Source organism: Mercenaria mercenaria, chromosome 3 (genome assembly GCF_021730395.1).
Source record: "Mercenaria mercenaria strain notata chromosome 3, MADL_Memer_1, whole genome shotgun sequence".
NCBI lineage: Eukaryota > Metazoa > Mollusca > Bivalvia > Venerida > Veneridae > Mercenaria > Mercenaria mercenaria.
Window position 1 is genome coordinate 44,529,846 of NC_069363.1, and position 13,959 is coordinate 44,543,804.

The 13,959-nt window shown below is 36.2% G+C and overlaps 1 protein-coding gene across 4 annotated transcripts in view; it reads right to left on the reverse strand.

Annotated features, from left to right (window-relative positions):
* Positions 1-586: 586 nt before the first annotated feature.
* The window catches only part of LOC123524919 (glucose dehydrogenase [FAD, quinone]-like), a 60,660-nt gene continuing 47,287 nt past the window's right edge, over positions 587-13,959 (reverse strand). For 2 of the 4 annotated variants that reach the window (XR_008370196.1, XR_008370195.1), the window contains 2 exons: positions 904-1,027; positions 587-672 (listed from right to left, as the gene is read on the reverse strand). The gene's annotated coding sequence lies outside the window, so the exon portion shown is untranslated. The remainder of the gene's footprint in view (positions 673-903; positions 1,028-13,959) is intronic. The other 2 variants (XR_008370198.1, XR_008370197.1) reach the window with 1 other exon arrangement.

A 13,959-nucleotide genomic window follows, 5' to 3' on the forward strand; every position in this document is an offset into this window, starting at 1 on the left:
AACGTATGCATCCACATCGATAAGAAATTCGTCATGTTCCCGTTCAAACAGGGAAACGTGAAAGGCCTCTGGTATGCTAAAACGTGACGGGCCTCTGGTATGCGAATTTTGAATACCGCGTACATAAAATGAATGTGTGTGCATGATTATATATCAATGTAGTTCACTTCAACGACACCAAATTAACTCATGTGAATAACAATAACTGTCACTAAATGTATTCTTAAGGTTGGCGGTATCCATGCTTTTCTACTATTCTCCATCAGCAATTGCTCCCGCTTTCTTAAGTTACATAGTTATGTAATATACCAGAATTGGCTTAATCGGAAATAAATTATATTCTGTACTACGGAGTAACATAAACAATGTAGACAGACGCCCTGTGTGCTTTCAAACAAACCAAATAAAAACATAAATCTAGTATCAATAACCAATTTAGAGTTATTAGAAAGTCATAACACTGCTCGTTGCCATAACAATGAAAAGTATGTAAATCGAAGTCGGCATATTCAGATTTCTTTCTTTACACATCGGACTGTCCCCCTTGGATAAGGCTCGCAATGGACAAAATCAGTAAGCAAATAAATATGCTAAAACTTTTAATTTTTCATTATCTGTTGCAATTTATATGACCATTTCTGTTTTGGTTTCCATCCTTGGTCATCAAGTATTCTGCAAAAAAGTAAGTCGTCTTTATTAATATTTAATATGTTGGACCTCTGGTAGCTTACCTGGTGAAAACAGAATTACAAAACATAGCGCTTCCCTTTATGTCAAGTAGGGAACCACTTTCGTACTGCTGCAAATTTTATAATAAAACATTAGTTAAATTTGTTTCCAATTATTGTTTTGTTTTTATTACAGTGTATTGTTAAATGCTCCTATAAAAGAAGTGGTACTCACTCTGCCTTCACAGTAGCATACGTTTTTCGGGCCACTTTAGCTACTTGCGTAACCGTTAGAAATACAAAGGTCTAAACAGTCAGGGCCTTTAACTGGACATTTAGCCTTTTGATAGCTATGGAAGCTACAAAAATGAGAACATTCTCATTATTACTTTTATCATATAATTACGAAATGTATAATTGTTATTTTTATTATTATTGTATGTATTGGCAGTGCATTTGCCGACCCCAAAAATTTTGGATGAACGTTGTTAAATATTTCAAAAATGTACAATGTTAGGAAAGAAGCTGTAACAGGTATGTATCATCATTATTATTATAACTTAATATGTAGAGCGGAGGTCTATGGATCAGCGATATTCTGCGTAAATATTTGATGAAAGACATTGTGTCAGAAATCATTTGTCTCCGCCTCAGATATATATCAAGAAGTTGGCAGTGCATTGCAGAGAACAGGTCGATACTGGCAGAAAATTCAGAATCACTGATCAGGTTAACTGCTTGCTACACTAACCCGAAGCAAACAAGCGAAGAAACGTTGTTATTATAACAGTTGTATTATGTATCCGTTACTACTCGTATAGTTTGATTTTGACGTTTGAGAGTTTATGGACTCGTCTACCTGGTTTACGGCAAGAAAAAGTAAAGACGGCGGACGTGGATATTTAGGAAAGGTAGACTTTTTGTCATATAACACGGCACTGACATTTGTCTTTCATCGGCTGTATACCATTACCTCAGATGATGGCTCGATTTTCTAGACTTTACCCTTGAATGCAACAAAAACAACGGAAAATAATTTTAAGCGAAGAGGGACTCGGCTTTTCGATTTTTCCATCCATTTCTTCCACGTTTTTTGCCAGTTTATGAAGTGCACATTGACTATGTACATAGACAAAACGTGTGTATCAGCCATTTCCCTGAAAACCACATATTTCTTAGAAAAATACTCAATTTTAAAATTTGTCAAGTGAACGGACAGAAGGCCGAAGTTATTCTGTCGGTGTACGGACAGACGTCGGGCAAAAGTGTACGGTAAGAAGACAGAAAATCAAAATTGTGTACGGAGAGAAGACAAAATCCTGACACGATCACCAATTGCCTTATACTAGAACGTAGAAAGATTAATGTGGTCTATATTTCGACGGTCTATATTTCGACATTAGTGCTGCCAATGTGTTTCCAAACAATTCTCCAGTCTCTCTAAGCCGTCAACATTTTAAAGATTATTGAAAAATTAGAATGAACTTGTATCTGTTTTAAACTCATTTGAATAATGTTTAATATATTTGCATATAATCTGATAGATCTATTCTTTTAAACACATGCTTTAGACGACCTTAATTTGTTCGGAAGGAAAGTACCGAGAGAATACAATACAGTGTTTTGTTTTACCTGATCATGTGAGCTAATCTGAACGAATATACAAGGCGTAATTTTCTTTCGATTTATCACTACATGTCGAAAACGGATGCCTACATAGCAAATTGTTATCCATTTGACTGGAATTCTGTCATATTTTAAGTAAATTAGAGTCCAGTTATAAATCAGCCTAACATAAGCTGCGCTATGGTTCGAATCACGGACTGGGAATGCTTCCACCAATTATGTGAATACTTCTTCCGGAAACATGGTCATAATTTAATAATAAAGGCCGGGTTTAGAGTGAATTTTGTTCAAAATATTCACGGAAAACATCACTAAAATGATCTGAAATTGCCGAAACAGCTAAACTTTCTATTGATCCGAAGCCTGCTAAAGACACAGATAACATAAACTGTAACATAAAAGTGTTAAAGGTATTGCATGAATAAGGGTTCTGCTTTTGCACTCAAAGCGTACACCTAATAACTTTAGAGACCGCATAAAAGATATATTTAAGGAAAGAATGAGCAACGCATTTCTCAATAGTCCGCTGTTAAATCTCCACTTCATATATATTTTACTGACCAAAACATGAATAAATAAAAAGTGGTTTTATTATTCAAATACAGTATAATAATTAATAAAATGAATGCAATTTATGAACAGTAGTTGATTCAGGAGAAAATCTGCTTAAAAATGGATAATCAATGGCTACGGACACTAATAGCTTGATGCAATATTGACGCAACTTATAAATACAATCATTTGGAAAATTTGAATGTATACCCTTGATATAACAGTAGACAGTAAACATGTGATTAGTCATGTTAGATTTATCTGTGATTTTAAATGTCGCACTACAAAATATAACAGGCAGTACAACATATGATATCATTAATGTTCTTATGCTGTAGTTTAAAATAGGGGCTACGGACACTACAAAAATATGTCGCTTTTCAACACGGCAGGTATCTAACATACTGATACTCACATAAGTTCATATGCAGAGTTTGAAATACTCAACAATAACACGTGTACATAATCAGTATAGTAATTAAAGCATGATTTGCAACATTTTGATTGAAAATTAAATGACCTATGTAACACAACCCCGAAAAAGATAAAAGAAAATAACGCAGGTATATACCCACATTTTCCACTATAACTTTTGTATCAAGTAGCCAAACTTTATTTCCAAAAGAGTTTTGAGCTTTCTTTAGTGACATTCCTATACCTTAACTGTATCATTTTTTGGTATAAGTGTAATAATACTTTGTATTTGCAGTATGGAATTATGACATAAGTGGGCTCGAATGTTCAGATAAAACAAAATACTACAAGATTAGAATCTCTCCGTACTTTCCTTCCCAACAAATTAAGGCCGTCTAAACCAAGCGTATGAAAGAATAGATCTATCAGATTATATGCATATATATTTAACATCCAAAACGATTCAGATTCAAATGAGCTAACAACAGAAACAAGTTCATTCTTATTTTCCAATAATCTTTAAAATTCTTCACGGCTTAGAGAGACTGAAGCTGTTGTTTAGAAAAAGACTGAAAATTGGCACTAATGTCGAAATATAGACAAGATTAATCCTTCTAAGTTCGTAGGCAATTCGTGATCGTGTCAGGATTTTGTCTTCTTTCCGTACACAGTTTCGTAGGAATATCTTTGAATTTCTGTCTTCTTACCGCACTCTTTTGTTCGACGTCTGTCCGCACACCGACAGAATAACGTCGGCCTTCTGTCCGAACACTTGACAAATTTTAAAACGGGTATTTTTCTAAGAAATATGCGGTTGTCAGAGAACTGGCTGATACACACGTTTTGTCTATGTACATAGTTTATGTGTACTTCATAAAATGGCAGAAATCGCACAAGAAAGGTATGAAAAATTCGAAAATCTGAGTCTCTCCTCGCTTAAATTTATTTTCCGTTATTTTTGTTGCATTTAAGGGCAAAGTTTAGAAAATCGAGCCATAAAAGACAAATGTCAGTGCCGTGTTATATGACAGAAGTATCCCCTAAAGGAAATATTAACAGAGAAATCAATGAACAAATAAGGAGGCTACCTTTCCTTAATATCCACGTCTGCCATCTTTACTTTTTCTTGCCGTACACCAGGTCACGTGACAGTATACAGTGTATTTAGGTAAGAACCACTATCGTACGGAATAACATTACCTAAATAACGGACCGTTCCATTATAAAAAAAGTACAAAAACATTAAACAGTTCCTATATCCACCTTTATGTCGCATATTTGATGTTATAATACTGCCATTTTCATCGAATTTTGTTGAAAATCGTTGTTTTTCTAATAAATTTAAAATAAAAACGTTCTTAGATTTCTGATAAGGGTTTCGCAGTTTATAACAAACGAGATTCCGTTCAGCGACCACCTTGCAAACATCACTTGACAGTGAGAGAAAACAACACCAAATATGGCGAAGTCGTCAGGATAATCAATGGTGTCAAACAGTATCAAAATGGCTGCCCTAGAGCACAATAAGAATTTTGGGTACTTAACGGCGAATTTTCTAATAGAGGGTCTCGCATGCGATGTAAATCATCGTTAGGTTATTTTCAACACCTTTTAGACAAATTGTCTGGAAATGTGACACCATTTATTATACATGCATTTAAAGATAATTTAATGTCTTTTAAATGCATGTAATTTCAATCGTAGGGTAAAATAGTGGTATCGGTACATCCTTTAATGTTTCTGGTTGTTTTCTCCATGTATGGCCAGTCTGGTGTCCCGTACTTTCGCCAAATTACTCCAATAATTATACATAGTCTAAGGAAAATAAATCATCGCCTCCTTTACCATTTTTAAAAATATTTATGCATGTGACGCTATGGCTGTGTTTGGGGTGCTGTGTACTTCCAGGAAATCTACCCTTACCTTTCATTTTTTAACTCAACCAATCACGATCTGGTCACTCAAAAGGTAAATGTTTTGAAAAGATTATAATTTTGATTCTATACAAAATAAAACCAAATATCACTGGATATATTCCACATATATTATCATGTAGCCAAGCCACCTACAAATATAAGACAGTCCGGAGATACTTGGGGCGAAATGAAGGGTGGCATAATTCAAAGTGCATACTATGAGAATGGATAGGTTGTAATAAACAATCTGTACGTAAGGTATTAAGGGAGAAATGCCGTTAGCGACCATGATAAACAACACTACACCACTTACTGTACATCACGTTAAGGTATTTATTTATATTATATTGATAGATCTTACGTTTAAACCCCCAAGATAGAAACCTGTACCTTCTACTGGTAGAAGATATCAGGATCTACCCTGTTCATCCCCAAGATAGGAACATTGGCCTTTAAGCATTTGAAAGACAGTTTTAATACCTTTAAAATGATGTATAACAAGTGGCGTCACATTCTCTGAAAAAGGGTATGTTAACCGTTCAAAAGCGCTCCAAACGGCGTTTTCCAAGAAGACTTAAGACAAAAGACTGAATAAAATACCAAATTTATACTCAAGATAAAAACATAAGCCTAAATTCGGTCGAAAGGCAATGTAAATACCTGTAAAATGATGTATGGTAAGTGGTGTAACATTCCCTGAAAGAGGGTCAAGTGCTCAACTTATCCAAGAAGATGTAACGTAGAAGACTGAATAATCTACCATAGTCATTCCAAAGATAACACCTTGGGCCTTGATGCTTATGTAAGGAGTTGCTAGTTCTGAACTTTACGCAGTATAGCTCAGAACGTATGTCTTAACTCGGGCGAAGCACAAAATCGCGATTATATTTTGTGCGATGCAGTGTGAATCAGTTCTAGGCTTGACTTCTATACAGACACACGTATTTTCGCCACTCCAAAATGGACGAAAGGATGGAGTAAGCTTTCAGCAGAGAAAATTAAAGAAAACAACGGTGAAATATTGAAGGAGATGGGAACTCTCATCAGTCAGTTAAGTGCTCCAAAACATATTTTTGCTCAAACGTTATTCCTTAATTCAAGCGTAAAAACAACGAAGAACAGTTCAAACACAACAGTAAAACTATTTCTAAGTTAGATGAGGCTGAAGTTCACTTGTAAGCCGGACTGATCGAAAACGCTAAAGAGTCATTAATCGAAGGTAAATTTTTTATTGATAAATAAATTGAAAAAAAACACACACAGAGGTCAACATCCGATAAACCAGCGGTTGTAGGCAGGGCATATATTCAGTAAAACTCTGAGGGCACTCGTAAAATATTAGCCAGTGGAGCTAAGGGTACCTACTGCAACTCCCAGCCGTTTCCAGGGTTAAGCTAGCCAAACTGGTCAACGGTAGCGTCCGGATCTATGTTTGTTGTGCGGAAAGAGTGGACATGGGAAGGCCGAGTGTGGAACTAACACCTCTGTTTCTAATAATAAGATAAGTAGATTTTTTAATTCTGAGCTTTTCGGACAGGCCAGTAACTTTGTTACAAGCTATTTATCCACTAGTGTAAAAAAATGTGTTAATTTAAACGTAAGTACAGTTAGTCAGGATCGGCCACAAGTCAAACGAGAAATAAAGGTAATTTCTCCAGTCGGTAGTTTAGCAAAACGTGCAAGTAAGTAGAGGGAATGTTCTGATAACCGTTATATTTTAGATGTTTTGGAAAACGGGTACACGTTACCTTTCAGAACGGTTCCTACCGACATTCATTTAAAGAACAACAAGTTCGCCAGGGACAATCCATTGTTCGTACAGAAAGAAATACATTACAAATATTACATTTACAATTCTCTTGCATTTCGTATCGTATCGCCACAGCAGGGCATATATTCAGTAAAACTCTGAGGGCACTCGTAAAATATTGGCGTTCTTTAGGTTGTAAGGTCGTCACTTACTTAAACGACGGTATAGGTGGAGATACCGATTTAGTCAAAGCTCAGCAATGCAGTCGAATAGTTCGATTTTTGCTAGCAGAGAGAAATGTAACTGGTCACCATCACCACTGGCAACCTGGTTAGGGCACTTGTTAGATTTCAAAAGTAACATTATATCCACGGAAGGGATAGACCGGCTAGAAATTGCTATAGATTCCGTGATGTTTTAGATTAAAAAAGACAAACTAGACTTGATCAATGTGAATACCTTTGCATTAGTCTTCGGAATGATCATTTCTTTACAAAGCGTGCTCGGAAAAGTAGTATGTCTTAAGACCATATTTACAGAAATGCGTTATCAATAGGGCTAGTTGGAAAGCTCCAGTCAAGGGCACTTTAGAGGCCTTTGAGGAATTGCAATTCTGGCGCAGACACGCACGATCCTTTAAAGATAAAGGTAAATTTTGGCGTCCCATTGTAGTCGTGCAAGCAATATTATTCAGCAACGCTTCGAGTTCAGGATACGGTGGATATGTAGAAATTCCATCAAGCTCGAAAATCGATCATACCAGTAGTTCTATTTCTAGTCAAAAACGAAAATGGTAGAAGGCCGTTCCCGGAAGCGAAAGCTTCTACAATAGATCTTTTTTGTCGAGTTCCAAGTTCTCGGAGATGAACTGTAGTTTTGACGCAGACGACAACTTTACTTCTCTGAATACGAGCAAATGTTTTCAGTTTCAAGATTTAAAAAGCATGTCGGTACCTCCGGAAGTGGGTTATTATGCAGGGCCCCCGGAAGTGGGTTTACTATTGACGCCCTCGGAAGAGGGTATACGTCTGATGACCCGGAAGTGGGTATGTTACCGACACCAAAAAACAGGTTCGGGTGAGATATTGACGCCACCGGAAGCGGGCAGTTAAAATGAGTACTCGGTACGAGGCCAATTAGTAAAGGCTGAACACCACTAAATCTGGCTGTTCTTTATTTTATATAAAATCCACTCACTTTAAAACGGTTTTTCAACATTTTCTAGCATATCAGATTTTCAGAGACTTATATTCCCATAAAGAACTATATCGCTACTTTAGAAAAACAAAAAGAAAAGCGGGTGTTAACTTTTATATAAGAAAACTACAGTTCTTTAAATACAATCCGCTAAATTTACTCCTTTTCGCTTCTTTCAATTTCTCACTTCAAGACATTAGATTCTTACGCCGACAATTTTACAAAGCATGCGATAGGAACATGGCGATTTCGACAGAATGCTAAGTGATACATGCTGAAACGCGATAGATTAAAAAAAAACACGATGCTATTGAGAAAGGACGCGAGGAAGGGGAGAAAGATTAGTACTATTTATATATGGACTACTTGTCTAAAGCCTCTGGAAGAGGGTTGTATGACAAGGTCTCAAGGTGTTTGCCTACAGACAGAGTCCCCGGAAGTGAACTGTTTGATAACGCCCGTGGACGCAGGCTGTCCGATAGCGTCCCCCTGCAGAGGGTTACTTTGTTGAGTCCCAGGAAGCGGAATGTCAGATAAAATCACTTGAAGTCAGTTATCCGCCAGAATCCACGGAAGCAGGTAAATTGTTTACATCCTCTGAAGCAGTTCAGTTTTCAACAATTGAAGCTTACAATTCATTGGCGGGCAATGAGTCAGAATTTCCAGAAGTAGTTAAGTTTGCGTAAAAAAGCTCCACCTGGCGAGAGTTGGAAGCAATACGGAGATCTATGTATTCTAATTTACATCTTTTTAAAAATAAAATTACTAAAGTCTGCACCGATAACAAGAATTTGATTTATATAATTCCGTCTTATTTCAAGATTTGCACATTTTATCTTTAGACATTTATAGAACTTGTTTTGATTTACAATATATCTCGTTGTCTAGAATGGATCCCACGGGATAAAAACGTCCAAGCAGATACATTAAGTAGTTGCTCAGATGTCGACGACTGGTCTGTTAGCAAACATGTTTTCGACTACTTAAATCGTGTTTGGGGACAACATACATTTGATAGATTCGCGACACATTATAACACAAAATTTTTCAGGTTTAACTCGAAATATTGGGTCCCAGCACAGAGAGTTGCGACACTTTTAGAATAAGTTGGTCAAGGGAAAATAACTGGATCCTACCACCTCCAACTGTGGCCGTCAAATGTTTAGCAAAACTAAACATTGAAAAATGTGACGGAACACTGATTGTACCATAGTGGCTTTCAGCCCCTTTTTGGCCTCTTTTGGTGAACAACGACGTCAGTTTTAAAAATTTAGTTCAAGATACATTTGTTCTCCCTGCAGTAGGTTCAGTTCTAAGGGGCAGAGGCATTAACGGTGTATTTGCAAAAGAACAACTTCCTTTCAGAATGTTAGCACTCAGATGCATATTTTGATGAGCCAAACATACTAAATATGTACTAGTTCGTATGTACAACGTAGATAGCATATCATAAGTTGTTTATTCTTTGCAGGTGTTGGTATAAACGAACTATCAAACGAAAATTTGACGAGGCAGGCGTATTCATAGATAACAGCAATGACGTCAGCGGACGCATGGCGACACATGTTCTTTCTTCACGTGCTGACACTACCGTTAATAAATACGCCAGTAATGTGAAAATATTCAAAGACTTTTGTGTTTCCAAAAGTTTGGAATATTTACAATTCTATACACGTTGCAATGTATTTGTCGCATTTAATAGACTGTGGTAAATCAGCAAGCGTGATAACATCAGCGTTATACGGCATCAAATGGCTACATGACATTAATGACTTTAAAGATCCCACAAACAACCTCATCGTCAAAAACATCGTTGAATGTGCAAAACGTTACAATTCTAAACAAGTAACGAAGAAGGACGTTATTTCCCATGAACATTTAATTGATTTGTGCAGCATGTACTCTGATTCAAATGATACTATATATTTAAGAGATTTATCAATGATTTTACTCTGTTATGCTGGATTTTTACGCTTCCATGAAGCTAGCAATTTGAAATGTAATGACATAGATTTTCATGAAAGCCATTTAGTTTTACACATTCGAAAAAGCAAAACCGACATTTACTGCGAAGGAAGAGAGATTTGTATTTCTAAAGGCCTTACTTGCGCATGCCTATACACCATGCTAAAAAGATATTTTTCATGTTCAAATTTGAAATTGGGAAGCAGTTCGTATTTATTTCAGCCCGCATGTAGATCAAAAAAAGATTTTTATTGGATAAAGATAAGAAATTTAATTACAGTAGGGCTAGAGAGTGTATCGTCAAAAAGCTCAAGTCCGTTGCACCTGATTTTCAATTTGGTATACATTCTTTACGGGCGAGCGGCGCCACCGCCGCCGCCAACGCGGAAGGTGTTATAGAAAGGTGCTTGAAACGTCACGGGAGATGGAAAACCGATATAGTAAAAGATGGGTATATAAAAGATTCATTAGAGAAGAAATTGTTAATCACAAAGAAACTTAATTTGTAAACACAAACTATCTTTTATTATTCTCAGATCGGCACTGTATCGATACTTCCATGACACGAGATTATTATTTTTCTCGATTTTTCAAATTACTATGATTGAACGTTCCTTTAAAATATTGATTCGAATTTAAATAGCGACTCTCTCTAACATTTGTAACCGTTGTGTGTAGTTAGGTTAAGACTTGCTAGTTCTGAGAGTTACGCAGTATAGCTCAGAACGTATGTCTTAACTCGGGCGAAGCACAAAATCACGGTTACATTTTGTGCGATGCAGTGACGCGGAACGTCACGTGATGTAAGGTGGGCTATTGCACGGTCAGCGCCGTGTGAATCAGTTCTAGACTTGACTTCTATATACACACACGTGTTTTCGCTATTCAAATTCGGATGTGTTTCTTAAGTAAGTTTGTACATCACGATGATAATAACATTATTTTAATGTATGGCGCTATTGTTTTGGAAGAGTGTTTTCCCTTTATAATAGAAATGTTGTACTTCAGGTTTTCCTCGGCCAGTCGACCACGTCTGTAAGCGTTTTCATAACCATGTACTTTTTCTTACAACAAGCATCATCAGTTATAATTTTATTATATATTTTGTGACGAGAAAATGAACAAAGATTTTTCCGTTGTAGTTGCAGATTTGAATAAAAAAGAGATATTCATATTCAGTTGTACAAGGTTTATTATTCTGCGTAGACTACCCGACGTTTTCATATAGAATATACTTTCTTATATTGAAAGTTTTCACTAGATCGCTTGATTTAAGCCTATTTTGTGCATATTTGAATTTATGTTGATAATATATATTGTAACAGTAACACTTTTCAGAATTATTTTTAAACTACTTAGATCTATTATGTTATCACAATTTGATACCGTACATGTACATATTTTGTGCGCCTGCCTTTCGTCCAATAAATATAGCAGGTCTTGCCCACTTTTTGTGTGTAATTAGGTTAAGACATGTATTTATTTATTTTGTTGGGTATAACGTCGCACCGACACAGTTTTAGGTCATATGGCGACTTTCCAGCTTCCCAGGTGCTCCTCCGTGCATTATTTCATCACGAGCGGGCACCTGGGTAGAACCACTGACCTTCCGTAAGCCACTTGGATGGCTTCCTCACATGAAGAGTTCAACGCCCCGAGTGAGGCTCGAACCTACATCGATGAGGGGTAAGTAATTTGAAGTCAGTGACCTTAAAAACTCGGCCACTGAAGCCCCCGGAAGAAGATATAAATACATTTAAAATGATGTATGACAAATGATGTCACATTCCCTGAAAAAGTATTTGCGGACTGTCAATGTACTCTGAACGGGTTCCTTCCTCAATACTTCTTCTCTTTACTATAAACATATATATACATTTCGCCTTGAAGCGATGCACCCTGGCTGCATAAGGCCGTTTATTACGATACACTTATATAAATATGTAAATACATTATACAAATGGCACTATAACTTTTGCACCAAATGTGACAATAGTTTTCTCTATAGCTCTCACATTTTTCCACCTCGCCGGAAAACAAGTTCTGTGCCTTTCTCAGTGGTGTGTGTGGACTTCATACAAATATAATAGTATTTAGAAATGTTAATGTGCAGTTTTAAACAGAAACTAACATGCGAATGTTGATATCTAGAAGTTTCTTCATGTATATATATCGCAGTTACCAATTTTACATCAATTTCTCTAATACCCAATTCAGCTATTTTTTGAGTAATTTTAGACCAAACAATGAACTTCGATACCTCTTACTGAAGCGGTTCAATGAACTAAGACAACCAAGACAACTTTTCCGCTATACTACGTAACGCGGAAAAAGTAAAATTGAAGTCATGACCTACCCTATTCATTCCCAAAATAGAAACGTGAGTTTGCATGCATCTGAAAGACAATATAAATACTTCTAAAATAGTAGAATGCAAATGGTGTCACATTCTCTGAAAGAGGGCATTTGAGGTGTTCAGAAGTGTTCCAAACGTCTATCTACAAGAACACATAAGGTGAAAGATTGAATGATATACCTAATTCATCTCCAAGACAGAAACATGAGCGTCAATGCGTTCGAACCTGTAAAATGATGTATGGCAAGCGGTGTCAAATTCCCTGAAAGAAGGTCTGTCAGCTGTTCAAAATGCTCCGAACGACGTTCTTCAAAGAATAATCAAGACACTGCATTTAATTATATACCCTATTCACCCCAAAGATATGAATTTCCGCATATTAAATGCGTTTGAAAGAAAATGTACATACCTTCAAGATGATGTATGAAAGATGGTGTCACATTCCCTAAAGGAGGGCCTATGAGATGTTCAAAGTGCTCTGAACGACTTGTTTGGCTCAACATGTCGAAGAATATGGAGAGTTATACTACTCACAGTGGCGTTTGCGTCGGCGTTGGTTAAAGTTTTTATGAAATGGTAATATCTTGTATACTCTCAAAGATATTTTCTTCAAACTTGGAACACTTGTTTATTATAACTGTCTCTACCTGTTTTAATCCATGTTCATGTCTTGTAAAAACTATTTGACATGTGGCTGTGAAACTTTGAACATCTATTTATTATATTAGTCTTTACCTGCAAGCAAGAGTACATAACTCTGTCAAGTATTTTGGCTGAATTATGGCCCTTTTTGTACTTGGAAATTGGTCTAGTTTTTCGTACAAGTAAATGTTTTGTCAAAACTGTGTGACATGTGGCTTTGATACTTCGAACGCTTGTTTATCATATTAGTCTCTACCTGTAATGCAAGAGTACATAACTAGGACAAGATCTTTAGCTCAGTTATTGCCCTTTTTGATATAGAAATTAGTTAAGTTTCACATATCATTCTATATTTTGTCTAAACTGTTTGATATATGGCTTTGAAACTTTGAACACATGCTGACCATCATGGTCACACATTGTCATATAGTGCAAGCCTCATTTAAATCCACAAATACAGGTACAGTGTTTGTTTTATATATTGTCTTATATATTTTCTTCTGTTGTCTGAAAATCTCTGGTAATATTTTGACCACATACTGCCATCAATTCTTCGAATAGTCGAAAGCACTGTCAATAGACAGCTCTTGTCTCCATAATACTACTCGTAGAAGATATCAGAATCTACCCAGTTCATCCCCAAGATAGGAATATTGGCCTTTATGCATTTGTAAAACAATATTAATACCATTAAAATGATGTTTAACAAGTGGTGTCACATTCCCTAAAAGATGGTCTGTGGGCTCGTCAAAATGCTCCGAACGGCGTTTTCCAAATAACAATTAAAGTACGATATATTTCATAATATGCCCTTTTTATCTAGATAGGAACTTGCGCGTAAATGTGTTTGAAAGACAATGTAAATACGTTCAA